Genomic DNA, 13,096 nt, shown 5'->3' with positions numbered 1-13,096 from the left:
GCAGTGACTTGCTTGAGCTCTCCCCCCAAACCCCTCTAAATACCTATAAAAAATGGCTCTAAACAAGTTCTAAAGCAGCAGAACCCACAAAAAGTCAGAGTGAAACACATTTCCAGCCCAAGACAACCTGGATGGTTGATTGGGAAGGTATATCGTGCCGGGTGGGGAAAGGAGCGCAGTTCAGCATGGGCGTGCAGGTTGCAGCAAACCTGGAGAAGGCCTCAGAGGACTGAATCGAAGGCAGCTATGGTGGTTTCCAGACCTCTCAACCCCTGAACGCCAAAGACAACTTGGAAGGTCAGTGGGAAAAGTCTGTGACTGTGGTGAGAGAGAAGCTAGGTCGCAGCTGCAAGTCCCAAGCACAGCCCAGGGCAGTGGCTGCTTCCTGAGCTTCCAGCCCACAGACTGAGTAGGAATCCAGTGGCTGATCAGAGGGGGATTGCAGGGATCTCTTTGCCAGTGCTGAGGCAGGAATCTCTTGCTTTGCCTGTGCTTGGATCTGGGTCACAGTTCTGAGGGGCAGTCCTGGGGCGAGGAGGAGTGCTGACCTAGTGGAGCTTGTTGTGGCTGTGGAGAGGAAACACCTAGCCCCTTATCATACCACCTGGGAAGAACTGAAAATTTACAGGTCCCTAGAAGTACCTCTGAAAACAGCTGTACAAACCCCCGAAGCTTGGGACAGTACATTCTCCACATTGGAAGTAGACTCTTACCTTAACAAAGAGTTTAAAACTCAAGTAATTGGCTGGGATCATGAGTAAGCAGCGCAAAAAGAGTCAGACTATATATTATCTCACTTTGGTGACAAAGAAGATCAAAACATACAACCAGAAGAAGACAACAAAGTCAAAGCTCCTACATCCAAAGCCTCCAAGAAAAATGTGAATCAGTCCCAGGCCTTGGAAGAGCTCAAAAGGGATTTTGAGAAGCAAATAAGAGAAGTAGAGGAAACACTGGAAAGAGAAATGAGAGTGACGCAAGAAAATCATGAAAAACAAGTCAACAGCTTGCTAAAGGAGACCCCAAAAAATACTGAAGAAAATAACACCTTAAAAAACAGCCATTAGGCTATTTTGCCAAATGGCAAAAGAGGTCCAAAAAGCCAACGAGGAGAAGAATGCCCTAAAAAGCAAAATTGACCAAATGGAAAAGGAAGTCCAAAAGATTACTGAAGAAAATACTTCCTTAAAAATTAGAATAGAGCAATTGGAAGCTAGTGACTTTATGAGAAATCAAGACACTGTAAAATCCAAAAGAATTAATTCCTTTGAAATTCTTGACCTTTTGTTTTTCTAAATGAATTCTGTTATTAGTTTTTCTAGCTAAATAAATAATTTTAGGTAATTTATTTGGGATGGCATTGAATAAGTAGATTAATTTAGCTAGAATTGTCATTTTTATTATATTGGATCTGCCCTCCCATGAGCAATGAATATTTCTCCAGTTATTTAAATCTGACTTTATTTGTATAAAAAGTGTTGTATAGTTATGTTTATGTAGTGTCTGGGTTTGTCTCGGCAGGTATACTCCCAGGTATTTGTTGTTATTTAAATGAGGCATCTCTTACTGTCTTTTTTCTTTAGATTAATTTATTTTTAGTTTTCAGCATTCACTTCTATAAGATATTGAGTTCTAAATTTCCCCCCTCCCTTTCCTGTCCCCTCCCCAAGACAGCATACAGTCTGATATATAATCTGTTGTATGATCATATTAAATGTATTTCCACATTAGTCATGCTGTGAAAGAAGAATAAGAACAAAAGGGAAAAACAAAAAAAGAGAAAAAATAGTATGCTTCAATCTGCATTCAGACTTCATAGTTCTTTCTCTAGATGTGGATAGCATTTTCCATCATGAATCTTTTGGGATTGCCTTAGATCATTGCATTACTGAGAAGAGCTAAGTCTATTAAAGTTGGTCATCACATTATGTTATTTTTACTGTGTACAATGTTCTGGTTCTGCTCACTTCACTCAGCATCAGTTCATGTAGGTCTTTACAAGGTTTTTCTGAGAGCATCCTGCTCATCGTTTCTTATGGAACAATAGTATTCCATTACATTCATATACCATAACTTGTTCAACCATTCCTCAGTTGATAGGCATCCCCTCAATTCCCAATTCTTTGCCACCACAAAAAGAGATGCTATAAATATTTTTGTACATGTAGGTCCTTTTCTCTTTTTTATGATCTCTGGGATATAGACCGAGTAGTGGTATTGCTGGATCAGTGGGTATGTACAGTTTATAGCCCTTTGGGTGTAGTTCCAAATTGCTCTCTAGAATGGTTAGATCAATTCACAACTCCACCAATAATGCATTAGTGTTTGAATTTCCCCACATCTTCTCTAACATTTATCATTTTCCTGTTTTGTCATGTTAGCCAATCTGATAGGTGTGATGTGGTACCTCAGAGTTATTTTCATTTATGGTTCTCTAATCAATAGTGATTTAGAGCATTTTTTCATATGACTATATGTAGCTTTAATTTACACATCTGAAAACTACCTGTTCGTACATATCCTTTGACAATTTATCAGTTGGAGAATGATTTGTATTATAAATTTGACTCAGTTGTCTAAATATTTTAGAAATGAGGTCTTTATCAGAGACATTGGTTATAAAAATTGTTTCTCAACTTTCTGCTTCCCCTCTAATCTGGGTTGCATTGGCTTTGTGCAAAAACTTTTTAATTTAGTGTAATTAAAATTATCCATTTTGCATTTCATAATATTCTCTATTTCTTGTTTGGTCATAAATTCTTCCCTTCTCCGTAGATCTAACTGCTAAACTATTCCTTGCTCTCCTAATTTGCTTATAGTCTCACCCTTTATGTATAAATCATGTACCCAGTTTGACCGTATCTTGGTATATGGTGTAAGATGTTGGTCTGTGCCTAGTTTCTGTCATACTATTTTCCAGTTTTCCCCACAGTTTTTGTCAAATAATGAGTTCTTATCCCAGAAGCTAAAGTGTTTGGGTTTATAGTATAGGTTACTATAGTCATTGATTACTGTCTTATGTACCTAACCTATTCCACTGATCCACCACTCTTAGCCAGTACCAAGTAGTTTTGATGATTGCTGCTTTATAATACAGTTTTAGATTTGGTATGACTTGACCACCTTCCCTTGCATTTCTTTTAATTATTTCTCTTGATATTCTAGACCTTTTGTTCTCCCATTTTTTCTGCTATGTTATTTTTCCTAGCTTTATAAAATAATTTTGGGTAGTTTGAATGGCATGGCACTAAATAAGTAAATTAATTTAAGTAGAATTGTTGTTCCTATTATATTAGCTTGGCCTACCCATCAGCAACTGATAGTTTTCTAATTATTTAGATCTGACTCTGTTTGTGTGAAAAGTGTTTTGTAATTGTGTTCATATAGTTCCTGGGTTTGTCTTGGCAAGAAGACTCCCAAATATTTTATGTTGTCTACTGTTACTTAAATGGAATTTCTCTTTCTGTCTCATGCTGCTGGGCTTTGTTAGTAATATATAGAAATGCTGATGATTTATGTGGGTTTATTTTATATCCTGCAACTCTGCTAAAATTGTTAATCATTTCAAGGAGTTTTTAGTTGATTCTTCAGAATTCTGTAAGTATACCATCAGTGATAGCTTTGTTTCTTCATTGCCTACTCTAGTTCCTTCAATTTCATTTTTTTCTCTTATTGCTAAAACTAGCATTTCTAGTACAATATTGAATCATAGTGGTAATAATGGACATCCTTGTTTCACCCCTGATCTTACTGGAAATGCTTCTGGCTTATTCCCATTACATATGATGCCTGCTAATGGTTTTACATAGATGCTACTTATCATTTTAAGGAAAACTCCGTTTATTCCTGTGTTCTCTAGTGTTTTTAATAGGAATGGGTGCTGTATTTTGTCAAAAGCCTTTTCTGCATCTATTGAGATAATCATGATTTCTGTTAATTTTGTCATAGATATGGTCAATTATGCTGATAGTTTTCCTAATATTGAACCAGCCCTGCATTCTTGGTATAAAGCCCACCTGGTCATAGTGTATTATCCTTGTGATAAGTTATTGTAATCTCTTTGCTAATATTTTCTTTCTTACTGTCTCTTCTTGCAGGGTTTTGTTGGTGATATATAGAAATGCTGATGATTTTTGTGGGTTTATTTTATATCCTGCTGCTTTACTAAAATTATTCATTGTTTCACCTAACTTTTTAGTTGAATCTTTAGAATTTTCCAAGTATACCATTATATCATCTTCAAAAAGAGAGTTTTATTACCTCACTGCCCATTCTAATTCTTTCTGTTTCTTTTTCTTCTTTTAGTGCTATTGTTAGCATTTCTTTTTTGTTTGTTTTTTGGTTTTTGTTAGGCAATGAGGTTAAGTGTCACACAGCTACTAAGTGTCAAGTGAAGTGTCTGAGGCCAGATTTGAACTCAGGTCCTCCTGACTCCAGAATAGGTGCTCTATCCACTGCATCACCTAACTGCCTCATATTGTTAGCATTTCTAATGTAATATTGAATAATATTGGGAGATTTATTTTTTAAATAAAATTTTATTTGTATTTTGTTTTTTTACATCACCAAAATTTTCCCCCATATTCTTTCCCCCTACTCTGAGAGCCCATTTTATGTAGCAAATAATGTTTTTAAAGAAAAAATTTAAAAATCAGCAAAATTGTCCATTTGAAAAGTCTGAAAATAGGTATAATTTGCTATATTTGTGGACCTCCCACCTCTACAAATACCATCTTGCATTTATTTTACATATATTACACATATACATATATGTTATTCTCCTGTAAAAATTTAAGCTCCTTGTGAACAGGAACCATTTCACTTTTCTTTGTATCCCCAGTGTCTGTGATGATATGTGTTGCAGACAGACTGACCTATTAATCATTTTACACACAAGAAGTTCCATCTCCTCCTATGCCTTGCACAAGCAAGTGCCTTCTCATGTTTTCTTTAGAGCTATGCTTGCTTTTGTGATTTTGTAACATTTGCTTTTGATTATTTTATGGTTGTGTGGTGAAATGTAAATGCCAATATTGGAGTTTATATTTGATCTTAGGTATAAATAGGAAGCCACTGGAGCTTACTGAGTGCTGTGTACCTTAAGAAAATTGCTTTGTATGTTGAATGGAGCATAGATTGGAGAAGGAACTTTTTAAAATTCAATTTTATATTATTTTTAGTTCTAAATTCTCTACCTTCCACCCATTTCTTACATTGAGAAAGTAAGAGAAACAGAACCCTTTAAAACATGTATAGCCAAGCAAAACAAATCCCTCCATTAGCCATGTCCACAAAAAAAAAAAATGACTTAATCTGTTCTCCATGACCCATCACCTCTCTGGAGGTGATGTGTATGATATATGGAGGTGGGTAGCATATTTCATCATGACTTTTTGGGAATTATGGTTCATCATTTTGTGGGAATTCCTAAGTCTCTCAAAGTTTGGGGTTTTTTTGTTTTTTTTTTGTTTTTTGGTTTTTTTTTTGTCTTTACAATCTCATCTTCCTCAGGATGCCTTTCACAGTCCATCTGCAACATCCCCTTCTTGACGTTCCCACTTCTCTCTGATACTACCTTCTATACACCATATCTTGTATGTACAAATATATTATTTCCCTCATTAGAATGTAAACTCCTTAAAGAGAGGCGTGTTTTCCTTTTATATCTCTGTAGCTGAACACAGTGCTTGTCACATAGTAAACCTTTAATAGATGCTTGTTGACTGACTGACCTAAAACCTCTGGGATGTATTTAGGGTCCTCATTTACAGGGGATTGATGACTGGGTTCCCCTGTTCCATAAATGAATGAATAGAAAAGCAATTACTAAGTCCAACTTATGATGTGCCAAGTACTATGTTAAGCATCGGTGATACAAATACAAAAGCAAAGACAGTCCCTGCTGTCAAGAAGCATGCATTCTAATAGGAGCATATAATACGTATAGTAGGGGAGTATTGGCCATAAAAGATGGATATTTTAGTTTGGAAATTTGAATTGACGAATCCTTGCCAAGACCAATGACAGAGCTGATTTGATCATAACTCTACAACTGAAGTAGGAGAGGGGAAGAACAGTACACAGGTGATGGTAGTGTGACTATTGTTGATGTTTGGAGCTGGACTGCACAAAACAACTGTCATTTTTACTTTTCACTTTAGCAGCTGTGTACATTCTATGCATAGTAGAGAAAAAATTGAGAGGGACGATACGTACAGATTTGTGGAGTGCCTCATATCCTGCTAGGTGCTCAACTTGTCTTTTTCTTGTAAAGACATTTGTGCATTTGTTATAGTTTAGTCATTTGTCTTTAAAACCTAAGTTTTGTGTTGCAGTTATGCTCTCCCAAGCATAGCGCAAATTCTTTGGACTCTAAACCCAAGTGTGCAAAGTCTGTAATGTAGCTTGGTGAGAAAATAAAAGTGTTGGCTAAACTTCATGTCAGAATATCTGGAGCCCCCTCAGCCGAAAGACCCTTAAGGATCTCAATGGCGCATGAAGCAGATGTCACTGATGGACTTTTTCAAGTTGGTGTGCCCAATCTCCAATGCCATCTTCCAGCCATGAAGGACAGAGTGTCAGGTGATGTTGAAACCTCGCCAGTCTCAGTGTCTTCCCACAGCAGTGACTAAGGCCCAGCAACCTCTCCCTTGGTTTTCAGAGGGTGTCCAAGGTGGAGAGGTTTACAGCAATATAGTTTATATAGTAACAATGTCCTCACACCATCATCTGACACAGTGTAAGGTAAGAGTCAGATTAGAAAATGTTTTAGCTTTAAGAATTTTTTTTGCAGTTTGTATTTATGGTACTGTAGATTTCATGTATTATGAAAAGTGAATATTGTCTGAAATCAGTGTTTTTTGGTTTGTTTTTTTTTGAGATGTTTGCACAGAAGGTCACAGAATTCTAGGAAATTACCAGTGAGAAAAATGTTTTGCATGTTGCCTATTTTATTTTGTGTTCTACATTTTATGGGTTATTTCTTGTGTTAGGAAAAGTACATATTATCAAAATTAATGTTTTATTATAAAGAATTATATGCAGAAAAGTGTATTTTCAGCAATCTCTAGCAAAAGATTAGTTTTTGGTAGTAGCAGAAACCTAACCCCTTATTTTCTACAAGTTCAGTATATCAATATTTGTATTTTTTACTTTCTCGCTGTTTTCTAGGAATGTTACCCTTGCAAAAGTTGAGGGTTGGCTGTAAATGTTAGTTATTATTATCATTATTGTTATTATTACTATTATTTTGGTCTTTCAGGATAAATATGCTCATAAATAATTACATACAAAATACATACAAGGTAATTTTAATGAGGAAGAAGGCATTAGCAGAAGAATCAGGAAGTACATTAAGTAGAAAATACTGCTTAATTTGAACTTTGAAGGAAATTAGAAATTCTGAGAGAGGAAGTATATTAAAGGCATGGAGGACAGCCCAGACACAGGCACAGAGATAGGAAATAGAATGTTGCTTGTGGTCCAGTCAAACTGGCCAGTTCTGGTAAGTTTACAGTGGATTTGAGAAACAAAACATACACTTAACCCCCCATTTCCTTCTCCTCCCTTGTTTCTGTGTTATGTAATAATAATAATTACTATAATAATAATAGCATTTATATAGCACAGTTTACAAATATTATTTCATTTGATCCTTTCAACAACCCTGGGAGGTAGGTGCCATTATTGTTCCCGTTTTAAAGTAGAATTAACTAAAGCGTACAGAGGTTAAGTGACTTGCCCAAGCTTGCACAACTAGTAAATATCTGAGGCCAAATATAACTCGGGTCTTCCTGACTCCAGACATAGTGCTATATTACCATGCAACATAGTTGCTTGCTGATGTATTTCTAACAACAAACTGTGTGTGTGTGTGTGTGTCCAACCCTCCTTTGTCCATCTCAGATGTGAATGAGATTTATCTGATTCCCACACCCCGTACACCTCCATGTTTGTGCTGTTTTCTCACAAGCCCAGTTATGAGAAATAGCAAGTTCTATCCCTTTTCTTCCTTTTCTCCAAAATAGTGCAATCCTTTTGCCCTCCTTTTTGTTCCCCCCCTTAAAAATCATCAGAATGGAATCATTCCATCCCCAGGTCCTGTTTCGCTTAAGTTTTTCAGTACCCTTTGAAGACATTAAGGTTTTGAAGAGACACTCATTTCTCCCCATTAGAATGTTGGCATTGCATCATCATACATTCTCTTCCAATTGCTCAAATAAATTTACCTTTCTAAATTTATTTTTTGTTGTTTTTGGTTTTTTATTTAGTAATGTTTTATTTTTTTCCAATTACATGTAAAGACAATTTTCAGCATTCATTTTTTGAAAGATTTTGATGGAAAAGATTCTGAGAAGATGGCAGAATAGGTCAGAAAACTTTCATTTTTTTAAGGCGACAAAAAAGTTAGCCTTTATTTCTTTACTCTGACAATCTTCTAGCACATAGAATATGATAAGCCTGTTCAGAATATTGGCTGCCCTTTTTAAAGGAAGTCAGTATTCAGAACAGGCTTATTATATTCTATTCCTTTTTCTTGGATCTTTAATATTTAAAAATGGGGGCAGTTCACAGTTTTTACACTTTAGGGCCATCAGAGTCTTTGGGTGATGTCATCCCCTTACTTTCTCTGAGTCTGCTCCCTTCTTGGTGCTTCTCCATACTTGGTCCTGAATCTGTCAGTGTCACGTTGTCTTGTTATTTCCTTTTGGTTGCTGCGCTTGTTTTGCACCCTGTATCTCTGTAGACCTTTCTGTTCTTCAGTTGGCACATCACTCCACTGATGTTATGATTGCTACTAAGAATTTATCTCTGCTGCCATTGGTAGCTTTATCTCTTCAGGACTAACTGTAGACCATCTCTTTTGTCTACTAGGATGCTATGACTATAAAACCTGTCCTTGATGAAGGCTGGCACTTTATTTGTAACTAGAGGCTATGAGGTACTACAGCCAGCTAAAAGGCTTCCAGGACAAAAACTAGGCAAATTACCTCCAGGCTTACAGTTAGAAACTGCCAAACACCTCTCCAGTTTTGTACGGAAATGACTTTGAACCAGGACAAAAGGAAGCAAAGTTATATGCCACTCACCTGGCTTACATTCCTACTTTGATTATGTGTATAGGCCAACAGCAAAACTCTCTAAAATAGGTATGTATTTTGGCAAGTGAAAAGCCACTATCCCTACATTTGAAAATTTTCATTTTAGAAGTCTTTACAAGCAGAAAATTTCCATTTCTTTTCAAGTAATATAAGTAGTTCATTTAAATTAATGAAGTTCAGCATAGTTTATTTTTTCCGTTTTAAAAAAAAGTTTATACATGTATTTATAACCCATCCTTCCCACTGTCCTGCGTGTTGAACAACAACAAAATAAATAAAACTCATCATAATAAGCATAGTCCAACAAAACAGATTCTCACATTGGTCTTGCCCAAAAACGTTAGTCTCTTTCTTCATTTTAATTTCATCATCTTTGTGGCATGAGGTGAGTGGTGTATTTCATCTGCGTTATTCTGAATTCATGCTTTGTCATTGCCTTGATTAAAGTTCTAAAGTCTTTCAAAATTGTTTTTCTCTGTAATGTTATCATTTATATATAAATTATTCTCCTAGTTTTGTTCACTTTGCTCTGCATCTGTTCATAAAGGTCTTGACAGTTTCTTCTGAAACTATGGTGTTAATAGCTTAGATTTTTTCCTTTGAAAACTGCCTATTCATATCCTTTGACCATTATTCCATTGGAAAATGGCTCTTAATTTTTCCTCTCCCATTTTTCCTTTTAAACAGGTACGAATACCTTACTATATTTCTCTTGATCCCTGAATTTACATTTCAAAATGTCTATTCAATTCTAGACTTTTCATCTGGAATACTTGGAAATCCTCTATTCCATTAGGTTCTCTTCTCTCCCTCTCCCCTTCCCCCCACCCCCACCCAGTTGTCATTGGTTGTAAAACTTTATCTTTTGTCTCTTGGAATCTTGTATTCTAGGCTCTCCTCTTCTTTAGAATGGCAACTGCCAAGTTTTATGTGATCTATGCTGTGGCTCCTTGATATTTGAACTCTTAATTTATAACTTCTTATAGTATTTTTTTCTTTGACCTGGAAGCTTTGGATTTAGGTTATGATGTTCTTGGGAGTTTTCCATTGGTTGTTTCTTTCAGGAAGTGGCTGGTGGATTCTTTCTATTTTCACTTTTTCTAGGGCCTTTCTTCAAGCTGTGGACTTGAGACACTAATGTGTCCCAGTCCCTGGGAACTACCCAGCCCTACCCTGTGTGTTGGGCTCCTGTGATATCCCAGATTTTGGGGATGACTAGGTCTTGGCCCAAGACCTTTCTCCCACTTCTGGGCATCAGTTGCCAGACCTATTCCAGTTCTACCCCTTCCTCTTTCCGCCTGTCCTGGTTTACCTAACTTAGAGGTCTCCATTCTGAGCATCCTTCTCTGGATCTCAGGACTGGATAGAGAATTCTTCAGAGAATTCTTATTTGTTTTAGAATGGTATATTTCTGAGCCTGAAGGGGTATTTGTGAAGAGATCGATGTGGGCCTCTTTACATGTTATTTTCCTTCCCCCAGTTACCTCACTTACTTTTCTCAAATGTTCTCGTGTAACCTAAATTGTGCTTTCAGCCAAAGTAGCTACCTCTCATGTGTTCAGAATTCTGTTGTGTATTTAAGTTCTTCACTTATAAAATAGTACAGCAAATAAGAACTTAATTCCACCCTTTAAATAAGTAGTGTCTTGTACAGTTTCTCGTTGAACATTAATAACTGAAAATATTTAAGTTCATTTTGGTTTCATTTGATACAGTCTCTGCAGTAGCTTTTTATTAAATCCAAATTACTCTCTTATAATTGATCTGAATATTTTTAAAAATTACTTTTTTGCTAAATTACTCAGTTTCCTATTTCGTTTCAGTTCTTGCCTCTTTTCTTCTTTCTAATATAGGTTACTACGGAGTAACTTCAAAAATAAAGTTGCTTTATTATTCTCTTTTAGAAATATGTGACCTATATAGATGAATCAATAAATGATCTCTGAGTTCCATTTTAGCTTAATTCAACGATTTAACATTTGGAGAGATAATATATTGTCATAGTCCTATGGACGTGAAGTACTTACTAGTAGCCTATTTATGCATTATGACACCAACACATACATAACCTACCTTTTAATTTTATGATGGACAGAAGCATTTTGGACAGATAGATTGGACACTATAATGTTTTTTTCTTCTTTACTATATTGTTTCATCATTAAGAGCTTTGCTGTGTTTCCATATGAAACTAATCTGAGGTCTTTATTGCCACAGTAAAATAGAAATCAGCTGAATCAGGAAATAAGAGAAAAGAATTGGAAAATAATTCTAAAAGTTGAAAAACAGAACAATATTGTACTAGTATTCATTTTTATGTTCTGTATTTTAAATTAGATGTTTTTTCCAAGCATTAAGAAACACAATTTAAATAAAAGGTTTGGCATTCCTACTGAAAATTCTGGATATGCCTTTAGTTTTTTGTTTCAAAGATATAAATCTTCTAAAAGTGCTTATATCCTTATTCATAAGAAAGTGAATATGAATCAAACTGTTATAAAATGAATAATTTAAAAATACAAGAGGAACTTAATATTCAGAAAAATCTTTTTATAGAGTCCAAGAACCCAGTAATGTGAGTAGTCATCCCTTAACTTGTTTTAAGTAAATATATGTGTGTATATATGTGTATGTATATGTGTGTGTGTATTTAGAATCTCATAGGGTTTTTTTTAAAAGCAAAGCTTTCCTTTAGAGCTTTCCCTGAAATAGCAAGAAAGTTTCCACCTCATTAAGTTAGAGATATTAACATCTGTAGTAAAGATTTTGTAAAATCTGGCAATATTTTAACAATTGTTTTCACATATCTTTTTGTTGTTGTTGTTCTGTAAGCAATTTTGAAGAAATTTAACTCCTCCCTCCTCCTTTGAAAAAAGCACTTATTGACCAAAATATTTATCTCAAAAAGGACAATTTTTAAATTGCCTAACCTTTTGAATTCTTTTTTTTTTTTTTTTAGGAGAGTTCCTAAGGGGTTGAGCTTTACCAAATACAGATTTGCTTTTACAGTAGGAATTCATGTAGTTCTAATATATAACTCTTGCTAAGTAATGCTTGATTTACTGAATATGAAATAATTAGTTGGCTAGAGAAGCTATAATGAGCATTACAGGCTGACTGGCATTGATTGTTAGGAATGAATTTAAGGCTTTCTTCTTCCTTTTTTTGTAAATGGAAAGGTGCCTTTACTAGTGAATGCAGCTAGGCAACACCTGACTTCAAATTAGCCTCAAACACTTGCTAGCTATTTGAGTGTAGATGAGTCAGTTGAATATCTATCTGCCTTCTCAGTTTCCTTATTTGTAAAATGGGGTAATAATAGTACCTCCCAAGATAGGTTGACAGTATAAAATGAGATAATATTTGTAAAACACTTTGCAAACCTTAAAGTGCTCTGTAACTGCATTATTATTGTAATAACTGTATTATTATTATTATTGAGCATTTTATTACATAGACTTGCTTATCTCATTTCCTAAATGTGAGTTATTATTGATGATGGTCATGGTAATAATAGTAGTATTATTTTAGTAGCTTACTTTAAAAAATGAAATGTGGAACATGAAATCTAGATTTTACACACACACACACACACACACACACACACACACACACTTATATACTAGTCAAATATACTAGTCAACCAGTCAGTCAAAAAGACTTCAAACTCTCCTCCAACTCTGCCCCAGAATTTTTTCTCCTCACATAGGCATCACCTCCAACCCTTGGGCCTTTTCCTCCAATTGGTGAGTTTTGCCCTGAACCTCCATTTGAGAAAGCTTAGCCTATGACTCCTCCAACCCCTTATTCATGTCAACTCTCTCTCCTTTCCCCTTTTTCAGCTCCTTTTTATGCTTTGTCTTCCCCCTACTCTAATGCAAGTTCTTTGAGGGCAGACTGTTTTTCTTTTTTCAGGTATTTGTATTCCCAGGGCTTAGCACAATATCTGACATATAGTAGGTGCTTAATAAATGCTCTATCTGTCTATCTAGAAC

At 35.4% G+C, this 13,096-nt stretch overlaps 1 protein-coding gene across 11 annotated transcripts in view; it reads left to right on the top strand.

Annotated features, from left to right (window-relative positions):
• Positions 1-13,096, top strand: part of NEDD4 (neural precursor cell expressed, developmentally down-regulated 4, E3 ubiquitin protein ligase) — a 137,474-nt gene that overhangs the window by 61,076 nt on the left and 63,302 nt on the right. Inside the window, exon 1 of one of the 11 annotated variants that reach the window (XM_027840817.1) lies at positions 9,133-9,149. The exons of the other annotated variants lie outside the window; for them this stretch is intronic. The gene's annotated coding sequence lies outside the window, so the exon portion shown is untranslated. Of the gene's footprint in view, positions 1-9,132; positions 9,150-13,096 lie in introns of those variants that run through there. 11 annotated transcript variants of the gene reach the window in all.

Source organism: Vombatus ursinus, unplaced genomic scaffold (assembly GCF_900497805.2).
Source record: "Vombatus ursinus unplaced genomic scaffold, bare-nosed wombat genome assembly UNPS02014848.1, whole genome shotgun sequence".
Classification (NCBI taxonomy): domain Eukaryota; kingdom Metazoa; phylum Chordata; class Mammalia; order Diprotodontia; family Vombatidae; genus Vombatus; species Vombatus ursinus.
The sequence above is the reverse complement of the archived record's forward strand: the minus strand, read 5'-3'. Positions and strand labels throughout refer to the sequence as shown.